Source organism: Leptonychotes weddellii, chromosome 8 (genome assembly GCF_054177405.1).
Source record: "Leptonychotes weddellii isolate Sample4059 chromosome 8, ASM5417740v2, whole genome shotgun sequence".
Classification (NCBI taxonomy): Eukaryota; Metazoa; Chordata; class Mammalia; order Carnivora; family Phocidae; genus Leptonychotes; species Leptonychotes weddellii.
Window position 1 is genome coordinate 128144205 of NC_138376.1, and position 15846 is coordinate 128160050.

Genomic DNA, 15846 nt, shown 5'->3' on the forward strand with positions numbered 1-15846 from the left:
AAAAATAACCATGTCTAGTAATTTTTTTGCCGAAACATTTGGCATGAAAATGCAATAAAATACAGTAGTCTTTGATATTCAAAAAGGCCAGTCACTTTCTTTCAAAATGTAATTGAAAATTTTCATGCTTAATGAATCCCAATATGTAAAGGAATTAATAGAGATGCTGAATCAGGTAAAGTGGCAAAAATGAGTTTAAAACAATTATCTCCACGATGAACCAAAACAACCATATCATAAGAGAACACTTAATCAATCTCTAATGTGATTAATTTGTAATGCTGTGCTTTCCAGATGATACATCAGAGCCTGTGTTATATAAAATAAGAATACACGTAAAAGCAGTAAATGAAAATGGTAAAGAAGCATAGTCATATAGATGTCCGGCAAATGCCCCATCAGACCTTGGATTCCCAGGACTACTGAAAGTAAACTTGAGAGCCACTCAGCAGTTGGGTGTTTAACAACACCATGCTAGAAGAAAGCATTATCTAAGAGGATTTATTTGGACCATCTTTGTGCACTGTCTAGTTGCCAAATCCTCACAATGAATAACTATTGAGCTCATATTGTGTGCAAGGTACAGCGCTGGGCTTCATCTTCCTGATGCTTGGATTTGCCTGAGGTCTTGGACTCTCTTCTCTTGTACTTAATATAATTTCTCACTGTGACTGTGTCTCTACTCAACATTTGCCTCATGATTGTTTAACTTTCTTTCTTTCTTTTTAGAGGTTCTTTTTAGAAGGGAGGGGTAGAGGGAGAGGGAGAGAGAATCTTAACCTGGCTCCACACCCAGCTCAGAGCCTGATGTGGGGCACGGTCTCAGAACCCTGAGATCACGACCTGAGCCGAAATCAAGAGTCAGCCATGCTTAACCAACTGAGCCAACCAGGAGCCCTGATTGCTTAACTTTCTGTACCCATTTGCCGTCTGACCACTGGCTGGTTCAGCTCTGGTTTAGGTTTGCTATTCCTTACTTGGTGCATTCAGCCCCAAGTCTGGGTGTTGATAAATGAACCAAAGAAAAAAGAGATGTAAAGGCAAGAAATGATATCCATTCAGGGGTTGATGTGGTAGAGGAAATAAAGTATACACACACCAACCATCCCATTGTGGTGAGAGCCTGTGGTTGGCAGAATAATACCTCTCCACCAAGATGGCCATGTTTTAATCTCCGGAACCTATGAATGTTTCTTTCCTTGGGGCCAGGAAATGTGAAGATGTGATTAAATTAAGGACCTTGAGATGGGGAGATTATCCTAGATTATCCAGATGGGCCCAATGTAATCAGAAGACTCCTCAAAAGTGAAAGGTGATGTCAGAAAAGGAAGCAGAGGGAGATTTGACTCCAGAAGAGGAGGTCAGGGTGATGCTCTGGGGAAGGGAAGACTCAACAGGACAGTTCTGGCTTTGAAGATGGAAGAAGGAGCCACAAGCCAAGGAATGCAAGTAGTCTTTAAAAACTCAAAAAGCCAAGGAAACCAATTCTCCTCTAGAGGCTCTAGAAAGAACACAACCCGCTAACACCCTAATTTTAACCTGGTAGACCTGTGTTGGACTTCTAATCCACAGAACTGTAAGATAATAAATTTATGTTGTCTTAGGCCACTGAATTTTTGGTTATTTGTTACATCAGTCATAGAAAAGTAATAAAATACTCCAAATATTAAGGGCAGAAAAGTTCGGATAGGGGAGAAAGACTCCAGATTATGGAATGAAGGTAGTTGATTTGTTGCCTAACCTAAGTTTAATCCAAAAGTTCTTTTTTTTAATCTGAAAGTTCTAATTAAAGTATGTTCACCTTGAATTCTTTAAATCAAAAGTTTCTTAATAATTCAAAATCTAATCACAAAGTTAGCATATAGCTCAGTAAAAGGACTAAGTCATGTGAATTGCTGACAAGTTAATTGTCCTCTGGGATTTTACTGTCATCCTCCTCATGAATTTGATTTATTGCTTCGGCGAAATCATATTACTAATTTAAGACTGCCTCACAGGCATTGCCATAGACATCCCACCTTACTTCAATTTACAGAAATTTATTTGGCCCTCCTAACTGAAAATCACTCTATAACCCAGTCAGAGGGTCCAAAGCAGGGCCAAGATGTGGGGGATCTGATTAAGTGTATTACAAACTGCCTAAAAAAGGTTGAGCCCAGGGGCAGATCTGACGTGTAGAAGTGTTGCACTCCGAGTTGGAGATCAATATGGTTTCCTTATTTTTCACTTGACCTTCAGAGATGAACACTGGACTCAATTATCCAACCCTCCCCTGACATTTCCTGTGGAACTTGGACCTCTGCTAACCCAATTCATCATATTTCCCCTGGGTCCACATATAACGTAATATCCATCATAAATGAATTTCGAAACTAACACGCCTATTCAGAAGAACATCAAGGACTACATCTTACTGTGTGCCTAGTGACGTACTTACTGGTTCAACAGACCAGCTCTTGCAGATGCATCATGAATTAATTGACACACATCATCATGTGGAGCAGGAAATCACACACTCACATTCCAAAAGTCAAGTTCAATTTCTGTGTAGGGATTACGCACAATTTTTGAAATGCTCTTGAATACAAAGAGAAGAAGAAAATGATCCACGCAAGTATAGACTTTTATGCTGTTTTCATACCACTGCAGCTCTTTAACACTTACTTTGTAGTGTTCTCTGATGTTCCACACATAATTTCTTGCCTTATAAATTAATCAGTATTACTTACGTACTTCATAAAAGTATGTAGTCCTCCAAGGCAGTGACCATTTTAAGCATGCCAAAAGAGGGAGGACAGATTATCATCCAAACATCAAAATTTAAAACTTGGTGGGAGAATTCAGCCTTCTTATAAACTTCAAAGAGACGAATTCCTTCATCTCTGCCTTAACTTTCACAAGTTACATGGCGTTGGACAATTTATGCAACTGTGAGACCTCAGTGTCCTAATCTGTAGAGTGGGCACATGATACTTGCCTCCTAGGGTTGCCATGAGAATGGAGGGAGGTTATTTACATTAAATGCCTAACACACTGTTGACCATATATCTGCTTCTCCGTAAATAGTAATAATCACTCTCCCTCTCGCTCCCTCCCTCTTTCTTTTTGCATTCCACTTCTTTTCTAAATCAGAGGCAGAAATTCTAATAAAGCAGAGACTTTAAAATTAGCTTGCTCTTTGATTCAATAGTAACATCTAGTTGATAAAATAAAGTGTATATTCTTTTTTTTTATTTTATTTATTTTTTTTATTCTTATGTTAATCCCCATACATTACATCATTAGTTTTAGATGAAGTGTTCCATGATTCATTGTTTGTGCATAACACCCTAAAGTGTATATTCTAACTCAAGAGACTTCTTCATTAGTATCATAGATTCCTTCACAAAGGCAACTAGACTTAATTTTAAAAAGTCTTAGTGATTAAAAAAATCATTATTGTCATTGTTATGCCTTTGTTTATTAAACCAAATTGTCATCTGCTTACCAAAATTAAACAGCCTCTAAATCCATTGTCTATAAGGAAATAATCCTTTGTCAAATTTCTGCACATGGTAAAAGAAGATTCATTTTAAATCAAAATATTTCAAGCATCTTTCATGAATAGAACTACTTATTAGAGGAAGAAAAAGAGAATTAAGGATGAAGGGAGACTTCCGGTCAGTGCTTCCCAAACACAGCTGCAATTAGCAACACCTGAGGGATTTCCAAAATACAGATTTGCGGTGACACGCTAACCCACCTATTCACCTCCATAGCTGATATTTTGGCAAGGTGATCGTGATGTGCAAACCATTTGGAAGCCACAGAGTTCAGGATAAGCACGTGTTATCGTAACTTGTTTCAAAACTGCCTCGGTAACTCTTTTTAACTAGTGGTCGCCATGTTCCTCATACGAATGGCATTTCTCAACATTCAAAATGATTTGCAACCTTCTGTGATACAGATCTGAAAGATATTCCAGAATAATGGTTTAGCCAAGTAACCAATGTATTGAGAATCTGCTACATGGAAGGAAGTAGTTTAAGGCATAATCCCAGACCCTAAGATAGTGAACATCTAGTTGCTGAGATAATCCCATGTGTAACTAAGTCTAAGTTGTGTAGTACACACTATGTGTGCCCAGTAGTTTCTAGGAGGCTGGCCCCGGGTGGGGGGGAGATCTTCACGATGCAGGGGTGACTGTACTTCCAAACACTAGACTCTGGGGTAAAAGAATAATTGTGAAACCCAAGTCCAGTGTCTGTGCACAGCAGTGTCATTTTCTAAAACATGACTAATTCATTCTGAAGATAAAGTAAATATTGAATCGAGTGAGTGTCCAAGTAATTTAAATTTGTATGTGAGGAATAAAGAAGCATTTTTTCCTTCACATAAAGAAGACTTCCACGTGATTGTTTATGGGAAACACGAAGGGTGTCTTCCAGCAGCTTTTATAAAACAAAACATGAGGACTATGAACCTCGCCCAATGGCACTTTTGGTTTTTGTTCCTGGACTTCAGTGACAGCCTATGGGCTGATAGCGTGTTTCTCTTCATCAGAAAAAGGAGACAGATGAACGTTTCTACGTCTGACCTTAGAAGACCCAGACAACTCCAAATGGACATGACTAGCGAGTCATAAAATCTTGATTATAAAACTGGACATCTGTAGACGTCTTTCTTTTTTAATACTTTTGATATCTGCTAATATTTATTTTAAAATAGGTTCCTCATTTTGCATCTTCACATACAATAATAATGATGAGAATATTAGTAACTCTTCCAAAGCTTGAATTAGTATATACTCACATTTCCTTGCTTCATCTTAGAAAATGTGTCTGAGTAATTAAATACATTATTCCTTCTTCTGCAAATTACTCTGAATGGATATATTTAATTGAATGAATAAGGCCTTAGAATTGATGGCATAAAAAATACAAACATGAATAAAACATAAGCTGTATCCTAAAGAAGTAAAATAAGATTTAATAAATGCCCTCAATAGAAGTATCAGCAAAATGCTATGATCAGTAAGGCACCAATAAAGAGCCATTAAAACTCATATCAAAACAGGAGAGTTTCTGAAGCTAAAAGACCCAAATGGCTTTGAGTGTTAATAAATACTAAATTTTTAAAAGAAAGAAAATGAAATAACATGCGGCAGCATTAAGAACTGAAGACTGGGGACGACTGAGGATGGTATTCCAGCCAAAACGTGAGCCTGACCTGCTTGAGTGAGCTGTCCTCAACACATCTCTGTGCCCCAGGCTAGCAGGATAAAGAGGAAATGCTCCAAAATTACCGAAAACAAGAAGAAATGAAATCATAGAAGATAAAGGGAGCGACATTCTTTTTACTACTTCTCCATGACACTAGAAGCTGGAAAACCTCCAGAATGAAGGATAAGAGTAGCTTTCTACACTAGTATTCGGGGTTATACAGAATTACACAGCACTGTTCAGATGGCTCCATTGTAAAAGTAAGTCCCCAGCAAAGCTTGTTTCAAGGTCCCTGTCTCCAGCCACTTTTACTCTCACTCTTGAGTCATTTAAATCCAGTCAATAAAGGCTGTTGTGTTTACACCGTGACCCAGGCCACTTGCAGACACACGGCTCTGAGAGACGTGTGTGCATGTATCAGAAGAGGAGCTGAGGGCTCCCCGCCACCTCAGTCTGGGTCCTGCTCTAAACACAGGGAAAAAAAATGTTAAGAGCCATTCAGCACTCCCTGATCAAGCAGTTGCACATCTTGAATTTGTCCGCTTAAGGTGCACAGCGCAGCAAATGAGAGACTACCCTTGCGCTCCTCAGTAAGTGACCGACTTACAGATATCCACCCAAGATGACCATTTAGATGTGCATTCATCAATTATGTGATCTATCTTCACTAAGATGGAAAAATACCCTCACCATATTAACAGAAAATGCAGGTTATGGCTCTATGGGTTACTCCATTTGTGGTAGTAACATAGATCATATATACCACATGTCCACATGTATTATATAACAATTGGAAGGAATTAATAGTAAAATGTCAGACTGGCTAGATTAAGTGTAATTTTAATTTTTTTCTAAGTCCTTTTCTGACGTTTTTGGAATGATCATGCATTACTTTTGCAATCAGGAAAAGAGCTATTTGTTTTATTTTGAAGAGAAGAAAAATTAGAATGCCCAATTTAATGTATAACTTAACAATTATATTTTGCTTGGCCCATCAAATGTTACATATCCCTTTTTGGAATGTGCCTCTTTCCTAAGCTTTCAGGGTATATTTTATCCAACAGTCCTCAAATTCATATCCTTGTAGGGTTTAAACTCTTTCCTCATATTTGAAGAAATAATAATTCAGGAATATTGCCAACTGATTCTAGAGGAAATAACTCATTTTGGGGAATTAACATAGAGATGGTTATTTAAACACTATATTTAAATTTTTTAATCTCTAATTTAAACTGTCATTTACATGCAATGATCATTCTAGGTCTGAGACTCAGGTAGAGTTGCTCTGTATTTAGGGGACACAAAGGGGACGAATGGAAGCCTAGTTCCAGTAACACCCCCATGGAGGCGAGGTGGGGAATAGGTGCAGAGAAAGGTCATAAGCAGGACACTGCTAAGTGTTGGTCACATAGCTACTTTTCCAGCTGAGCAGGGAAGGCGCCAGAGGGGGAGGGCAGAGCATCTTCTGAGGACTTTGGGGGTGAGAGAGACAGTGCAGAGTGACCCGCCACAGAAATGGCGAAGCCGTAGGGCCTGGGGTTCAGGATGGGGCCATGTCCGAGGACATGCGTTGCCATTTAAAACTCATATCAAAACAAGAGAATTTCTGAAGCTAAAAGCCTCTAATAAATAAAAACGTAGTCGTATTTGTGCAAACGTACTAGAACTTCACAAGTCTCGTACTTCACCACAGACAGCCAAGCCCAGCAAACACTTTAATAAGGAAGCACCTTTGGTCAACTCACGAAGCATGGTTTAAACTCACAGTTAGCCTTTGAAACCAATTCAGAAACATACACATTCATACATTCGTTCATTGTGCCCCTGGGGCCTTGATGCACAATGAAAAAGTTTATCATTTGAACACCTTATCCTTTTATTCTTGGCCAATAATGATTTTAATCAAGATGCATTCCTCTACTCAAACCAAATCATCGCATGAGAAACTGGCAAATAAGAATCATCCTATTGTCTGAAATACATTCACCCAGACGTGCCAAGAAGCACGGTTTCTCCCACACCAGGGGCTCCCAAATCCAGAACCCCATTATGTGGGGAGTTTGGTTTTCTTCCACTCTTTGAAAAAATGAACAACTTGTATCTTTGTTATTTGCCACAGACCTGACTCATCTTACTGTTCTTCACATTCTCATAGTTTGTTTGCATATACTAATGTGCATGTGTATGCATACGTGCTTTACTCTCCCGATCACTAGAAGACTGATAACTCAACACTGGTAATTTAAGCCGATAATCAAACTACGTGCTTTGGTGTATGAGAGACAGGGAGGCAGGGAGAGAAGGATGGGGAGCAGAGAGAGGAGGGAGGTGGGGAGAGAGAGGGCGTGAAGTGGGGAGGGAGCGAGACGGGGGAGAGGAAGGGAGGAGAGAATGGGGAGAGAGGGATGGGGGCAGAGAGGGGGGTTGGGGGAGGGAGAGGAAGGGAAAGAGAAGGAGAGAGAAGAAGGGGGATGGGGGAATAGGAGAGAGAGAGGGAGTGAGCTGGGGAGGGAGAGAGAGGCCACTCTGGGGCACTGTCCATGGTGAACCCATGTGCGCTCTCGGCGGCAAAGAGGGAGGAGAGCACTCCAAACTGCAAACCGGTTTCTATCACCACTTCTACCACGGCAGGATTAAAGTGTAGTTCTTAGTATGTTTTTATAAATACCCAGAAAGATCTGCTAACATCTAGTAAAACTGTTCTGTGGCTTAAAGTTAGGCTTTCTTCAGCAGGAAGAAGGTGAGGATGGCTGTTTTGGACGGAATGTTTGTGTCCCCCCCCCCCAATTCTTATGTGGAAACCTGACCCCCAGTGTGGTGGCATTAGGAGGTGCTTAGGTCATGAGGGGGAGCCCCCTGCCCCTGTCGCACAGGGAGAAGACCAGGGTCCGGACCCAAAAGCGGGGCTCCCACCAGACACGACCCGGCCAGCCCCTTGGCCTCGGACTTCCGGCCTCCAGAACCGTGAGAAATAAAGATGTTCTGTTTAAGTCACCCAAACTACCATATTCTGTTACAGCATCCCAAATGGACTCAGACAATGGCAGACATTGGAAGCACAACATCTATTTTCATAATCATATTCGTCATTTTTTTTCCTACTTAGATGCTCAAGAAGATTCGGGAGAAAGAGGGGAGGTTGAAAGAAAATACAAATTTAAAAAGATTTTCTAACTCCTACACGGAACACTGCTGTGAAAACATCAGTGCCACTGAGGCCTCAAGGGTCACAAAGGCCCGGGTGCTCTGGCATCGAGGGGGCCACATGCGGGGGCGGGGGCCCGAACAGTCTTCAAGAGAGGGTCCCACACCCACACTGAAGGACCCCCGAGTGGGGTCACCAGGTGGAGGCGAGGCCTGTCTGCAGGTGCTGCTGGTGGCAGGTCCCAGCTGCAGGGGGGCGGCCTACGAAGGCAGTGGGTGAACCCGCTCCCAGCACTGCTCTGTGCCCACAGGCTGCTGCGTTCACGGGCAGACAGTCCTGCTCGCAGGGATTTCAGCTGCCCTGTGAAGGAGGCCCGTCCGCTTCCTCTCCTCCCACCGGGAAAGCAGTGTCTCGCGGGGCCTGGTTATGTGCCCCTCAAAGCCACATAGCTGGTTTGGGGAATATGCTGATTCCTGCCTCCCTGGGGTTCAGATGTGGAACCCGGGGCCTCGCCTGCAGTCAGCCCCGAGGGGAAGCCCCTGCAGAAGGATCTAGAACGACGTATGCTGAGGCCCATCCCCCACTCTTCCCACACAGTGCACGGGCCTCGTTAAAGACCCTGCGAGTGATTCCAGGGGAACCTGGCTGGGTCAGCCCTGGGCTGGGGGCCATCAAGCCTGGAGGTCAAAGATCGCAGGGTGGCCTGGGGAGGGCCCCCCATGGGGGAGGAAAGCTTTCATCCAGAAGGTTCTCTCTGGGCCAGGCCTGCGGAGGCCACACCTCCGTGTGCTCGCTCAGATGTTAAATGCTTATCAGATTGCTCTGGGGACTCTTCCTCATCAGCTCTCTTAGGGTCTGACATAGTCTTCTTCATTGGGGCTTATTGCTCTGAGCTTTGTTTCTTGCTGTTGTTCTTCGGAGGCTTTTGCTTCTGTCACATCCCAGAGACTTCAGGTGAGCTAACCGTTGGCTAGGATTGCGGGTTGTCCTGTTGTGCATCCGGCGTGCAGCTGGGATGTAGGACCCACCGCCTGTCCTGACATCATTTCCACCCTCACTGCTTCCTGTCCAGGCTTGCTGGGGTTGGCACCTCTGGTGATGCCCTCTGCCTTGAAGTCCCGATTCCCCACTGGTGTTTGGAAGAAGGTCAGAGCGAGGACCTGCCAGATTTCCTGGTTCCTTAGGCCTGCGTCCCTCCCAGCTTCCCTCTGTTTCATGCTGGGATGCCGGAGTTCTTGGACTGTAACAGGACAGGGCTTCACTCCCCGTCCACCCTCAGAGTTTGGGAGAAGCACTGTTTCCCTTGGGCTTCGGTAGCGTGCAGGGACAGAGGGACAGCATCTCTGGGACTCCAGAGAAATATGCATTTCCAGGGACGTCCTATTTGGAATCACCGTGTACTTGTTACTCTTCCACTTTCCTAGGGTCCCTACTCAGCCCCGTGGGACGGGGCTCGAACGCTCCCATCCCCTGCTACAAACACCTCACTGACCTTCCGCGTGTTACATCCTGACACCGTTGCCCCAGCCCCTGGCGCTGGCCCCTGTGCCGAAGGGGGCCCCTCCCCTGCCCTCAGGCACCGTAGGTCAGGGCCACAGGGGAGCCACCTTCATCTGCGGGCCCAGCCCTGGCACATGCTGACTCTCAGGCCTGGGATGCTGCCCCAGTCCAAGAAGACGAATGTGGCAACTCAGCCAGCATCTGCCAGGCAGCCCAGGGCTTCAATCCGAGATGAATCCTCGAGTCAGACAGAAAGGTATTGAAGGACAGGAGACAGGACCTTTCCTCGGAGGGCATGGGAGAGGGAGCAAACGTTTGTCAGCCCTGCCACCACCCAATGAAAGTGCCCTCGCGTGGGAGAGACTCCTTGTAGCCACATCGGAGAGGCCATCGCTGGCCCTCAGCTGGCTCCACCCTGGGGCTCACTCTCCTCAAAATGTTTATTTGTTTGCTTCCAGGCAGGGATTCTCCCTGGCTTTTCTCAGAAACTGGCACCTTTTCCCCAGTCTCCACTGCTGGATTCCTGACATGACCCCAAGTTCCAGAGGGTTCAGTCCTGGGGCCACTGCTCGTCTCTGATTCTCCACCTCAGGGACCCCACCCCTTCCCTGGCCTGAAATGCTGCCTCTCTGTCAACCACACCCGAGTCTGTGTCTCAGCCCAGATCTCACCCTGAACTCCAGGCCCGAGGATCCAGCTGCCTACTCCATTTCCACGTGGATGTAACACTCATATCAGAGTTAACACAGTCCCAAACCGACCTCTTGACAATCCCAGGCAAACCTCCTCCTCCCTCATCTGCTCCATCTCAGGAGATGGGAACTCTAAACCTCCAGTGGCTCAGGCCAGAACCTGCGAGTCCACCTTGACCTTTCTTCCTTCTAGCAATATCTAATCTAGCAACAGATCTGAATGGCTCCTGCTACAAAATGGATTAAAAAAATGCATCATCTCCCCCAATAATCTATTATCTGTGAGGCTCTAATCTTGCGATGGCTTTGCTCCAATACTCAGAATCGAAGTCTTCCATCCAGTCAACAAGGCTCTGTACAATCTGCTTGCCTGATGCCCATCCACTCCTCCTTGCTGCCTCTTCTCCAACCACACTGTCCTTCCTGCTCGTCTCCAGACACGCTCCACACATTCCCGCCTCCAAGCTCTGACACTTCTTGTTCTTTCTGCCTAGAGCCCTTGCCCCAGATTTCCACTTGGCTTAGTTCCTCTCTGTATTTGAGCTTCTCTTAAATGTTGGCTTATCAGAGATGCCTTCCCTGACTCCTCTTTGTACAGAGGCAAAGCCCTTCCACAGTCACTTCACTTCTTGATACTTACTATTGGAGATGCATAATGGTAGCTTGTTTACTAACTGTCATCCCTAACTACTCTGTTGGTTCCTTTGTTCACAGACACAGGCAGGGAAGTAGAATCAATTGAAACACATTGCCCCCAAGACAATGGAACCCACCTACGTACAAAGGTGTCTGTAGAGTAGGGGAGAACAATGTTAATGGAAAAAGAATATTGTTGGAACCAGAAGAGACATATTCAGGCACACAGGGGAAGGGATTGGCTTTGGGCAGGAAGTGCAGTATTCCTTATTTATTAGGAGTTGGACTAAGGCTAAGCCAAACAGACAGATGTGGAACTAAGAATCCAGGGAGACTAGAGTTGCATAAGAGTTAAAAGTCTAAGCACCAACACAATATTGAAGAAGAACAAAGTCAATGAACTAATACTATGCAACTTCAAGATTTACTATAAAGCTGCAATAATCAAGACAGTAAGGTATTGGCAAAAGAGTAGACAAAGAGATCAATGGAGCAGAAGAGAGAGCCCAGAAATAGACCCACACAAATACAGTTGACTTATCTTTAACAAAGGAGTAAAGGCAATTCGACGGAGAAAAGAAGTCTTTTCAACATAGGATGAGGGAACAAGTGGAAATCCACGTGTAAAAATATGAATCTAGACACTGACCTTATACCGCTCACAAAAATTAACTCAAAATGGATCATCTGACCTGAAGGTAAAATGCAAAACTATAAACCTTCTAGAAGATAACATAAGAGAAAATCTACATGACCTTGGATTTGGTGATGATTTTGTAGACACTACACCAAAGACACAATCCCTGAAAGAAAGAATTGGTACCTGGACTTCATTAAAATTAAAAATTTCTGCTTTATGAAAGATACTGTCTACAGATAAGCCACAGACTGGGAGAAAATATTTGCGAAACACACATCTGATAAAGAACTTTATCTCAAATAGACAAAGAACATTTGAAACCCAACAACAAAAAGATACAACCCAAATAAAAACTGGCAAAAGAACTGAACAGACACTTCATCAAAGAAGATAACCCAGATTGAAAATAAGCATATGAAAAGATGTTCAATATCATATGTCATTAGTGAGATGCAAAATAAAACAGCAATGAGATGTCACTACTCACTTATTAGAATGGAAAAAAATTTGGATCACTGAGAACACCACATGTTGGTGAGGATGTGGAGCAATAGGAATGCTCACTCATTGCTGGTGGGGATGCAGAATGGTGCAGCCACTTTGGAAGACAGTTTGGTGGTTTCTTACAAAACTAAACATAATCTTATTATATGATCCAGCAATCACATTCCGTAGTATTTACCAAATGAGTTGAAAACTTATGTCCACACAAAAATCTGCTCAGGGATGTTTGTAGCAGCTTTATTCATAATTGCCAAACGTAGAAGCAACCAAGATGTCCTTTGGTAGATGAATGGATAAATAACTAGTCCATCTAGACAATGGAATATTATTCAGTGATAAAAAGAAATGTGATATCAAGTCACGAAATGACATGGAAGAAACTTAAATGCATATTACTAAGTGAAAAAAGCCAGTCTGAAAGGCTACATACTGTATGATTCCAACTCTATGACATTCTGGAAAAGGCAGCATAATCAAAAGCTATGAAGACAGTAAAGAGATCATGGTGGCTACAGATTGGGGGGAGGGAGGGATGAGTAGGTGGAGTACAAAGGATTTTTAGGACAGCAAAACTATTTTGAATGATAGAGTAAGGGGACGCATTTGCAAAACCCATGGAATGTACCACACCAAGAGTGAACCCTAATGTCAACTGAATAAGTTTTAGTTAGTAATATGTATCAATACTGGCTCGTCAACTGTTACAAATGTGTCACACTAATGCAAGATGTTACAAGTAGGGGAAACTGGGTGGGGATTTATGGGAATACTCTGTACTTCCTGCTCAATTTTTCTGTAAACCTAAGACTGCTCTAAAAAAATAAAGTCTATAAAAAAAATAGGGGTGCTGACAGGAGTATTTTATTTAAGGGCCAATAGTTCAAAAATTGACGTCATCCTTCTACAATCATTTAATGACTAAGAACTACAGCAGCGGGGTCACGAGGGAAGAAGGTGGCAGTGGTATGTCTTCTTCCCGTTCAGAGAAGTTGTATAAGCAAACACACCAAATGAGGGTGTGTGTGTTACTTTTAGGTAATTCTTGTGACATCAAGCATTAACTCAGCCAATGTATTTTACTGACAAACACATATTTAAAGGACTTAAGAATTTCTTTTCTTTTCTAATTAACATAAGTCCCATTGAAGGAAAATGTCTGCAAACGTTTCCTGTTTGGGAAGAAAGACCCCTGCAGGCACAGTGGAGGAAGCATGGCCCCCCTCAGTACCTGTCCGTCCTGTTAAGAGTTATACGCAACTAATGAATCATTGAACACTACATCAAAAATTAATGATGTACTATATATTGGCTAATTGAACATAATAAAAAAAAAGAATTAGGTCTTAATTTCAGTGCAAATATAAATGCTCAAAAATAGTGGAATATACGAAAAGACAAAAGCATACAGACTTTCTTGGGCCAAACATTTAAAATGGGCTTTCCATGGATGTAATGAACCCCATAAGACATTGAAGCCCCCGCTAAGAACTGAATGTCACCAAATCGGTGAGCGCTGTCACCATACCCTTTCTCTACCCTTTCTTCCCGGCCCATCTTCACAGTGCGAAGTCAGGGCCTGATAAGAAAAGTAAGAAGTCACTCTGAAGAGGATAAAATTCCATCCTGTGGATTCAGAATTCCTGTCATCAGAAATAAAGCACACAATGCAAAGTCTTTTTAGGATTTAGGAGAAGTCATTTTGCCAGCAGGCAATGTTCCCCTTGATATGCCCTGTCCGCTAAAGCACAAGGCGGGGCAGGAGTACCCCAGAGAGCCTCAGCCCCTCAGGGGATTATCACCCACTTGTCCCATCAGGCCTCCTGGGCAACCTCTCCTTGGGCGTCCCCGCCTCCCGCCCCAGCGGTGACACACACCCCCTGTTACTCATGATTCTACGGGGATCCGCGGCCTCTTCTGCACCGTCCCACTCCTCCACCCAGTTTCAAACAGAGCTGACAGATGCACGCAGACGAATGGGCCAAAGGCTGGCATTCTGCATTTTTGCTTCTGTATAGAGCTCTCCGCTATCAAAACAGAATAAAGACCATGTTTTAAAGATTTCTACATCAAAATACCTCTAAAGAAAAAGAGATGTGCACAGAATAACAGTAACTGACAAGTTTTAGGCCTTTTTTATGGGCGAGGCACTGGGATTGGCATTTTACTCACATTAACCCATTTTATCTTCACAAAAATGGTTTATAATAGGTATGAGTTTTATTTTACAGATCCAGAGTCTCACAAAAATTAAAACTGGCCCAACCTCTCAAGGCTAGAAGCAGACAGGATTCAAAACTCTCGCTGACTCCACATCCCAGGGCTGCTTAGGATCACACAGCTCTACTCTATAGGCTCACTCACACACACATTTGCACACTCGTATGCACACACACTCACATGCATATCCACATACACACAGATGCACACTCACAACACAGTGCTCACACACACAACCACACACGTGCACATTCAAACTCACACACATGCATGTTCACACCTTGCATACACTCACACACACTGTGCACACACACACTCACACCCCCATACTCACATACACATTCATATAAACTCACACGCACTCACACACATGCACTTCTATGCATGCTTACACCTCACATGCACACTCACATGCATTCACATTCACATTCCTGTGTGTGCACACGCACTCACACCAACACACTCACATGCATGCTCATATCTTACACACTTACACACACACTCACACGTGCACACACGCACTCATACTCACACAATGCACTCACACACTTGCACACACACTCCTGTTCACTCACCCTCAGACATGCACATGGACTGTTTTCTCATTTAACAAAACGGGAACATAATACTGAAACAATTAGATTCCCTGAGAACTGATCTCTCCCAGACACCACCATACTTCAGAGAGCGGTTCTAAAATAAAGTGATGATTTTATCATTGAATTTTATAAATAATTGGGAGTAAGTGAAACTTTCTGGAATAAGGAACTTACAGTACTGATGAAAAAGATCTACAAAATTATTAATGAATAAACATAAATGTGCCTATTGTTTTATGCTGCACACAATCTTATAATAGAAAAAATTAAAATTATATAGATACGGTGATATAAAAGAAAACCTTATGTGACATGGGCTTATTTTAGAGCTCTGTCAAAACAGAACTGTCATTTCACTGTCAAAAGGGAGTTAATTTTTCTGCATCTCCATACCCCACTCTTGCCCGCAATTGTTCCTGTCATCTCCCGGCTCCTGAACTGAATTTTCTGGAGGTGGTTCTGAAGAGGCTGAGACAAGGCACTGCCTCTGGAGGGTAACCTGCCAACGCCTTCGTCTTGCTCTTTGTCTTCTCCACTGTTTTCTTGTTCTTCCTTCTGCAAAGGTGCTGGTACTTCAGTCCTTTGCATGTCCCATTGCCATCAAGCGGTCTGAGGAGACGTACTCCCGGCAGCGACGACCGCGAAAGACCCTTTCAAGCCGCAGCGCCCGCTGGGGGCTATGCGGGCTCCTCAAGGGTCTTCGTGGAACGTC

At 43.3% G+C, this 15846-nt stretch overlaps 1 long non-coding RNA gene across 1 annotated transcript; it reads right to left on the reverse strand.

Moving 5' to 3' along the window:
* Positions 1-14313: 14313 nt before the first annotated feature.
* On the reverse strand, positions 14314-15482 carry LOC145722879 (uncharacterized). The gene is made up of 3 exons (XR_014147457.1): positions 15081-15482; positions 14827-15009; positions 14314-14744 (listed from the first exon to the last, which is right to left on the reverse strand). It is a non-coding gene; the product is annotated as an uncharacterized LOC145722879 (long non-coding RNA).
* Between the last annotated feature and the right edge of the window lie 364 nt (positions 15483-15846).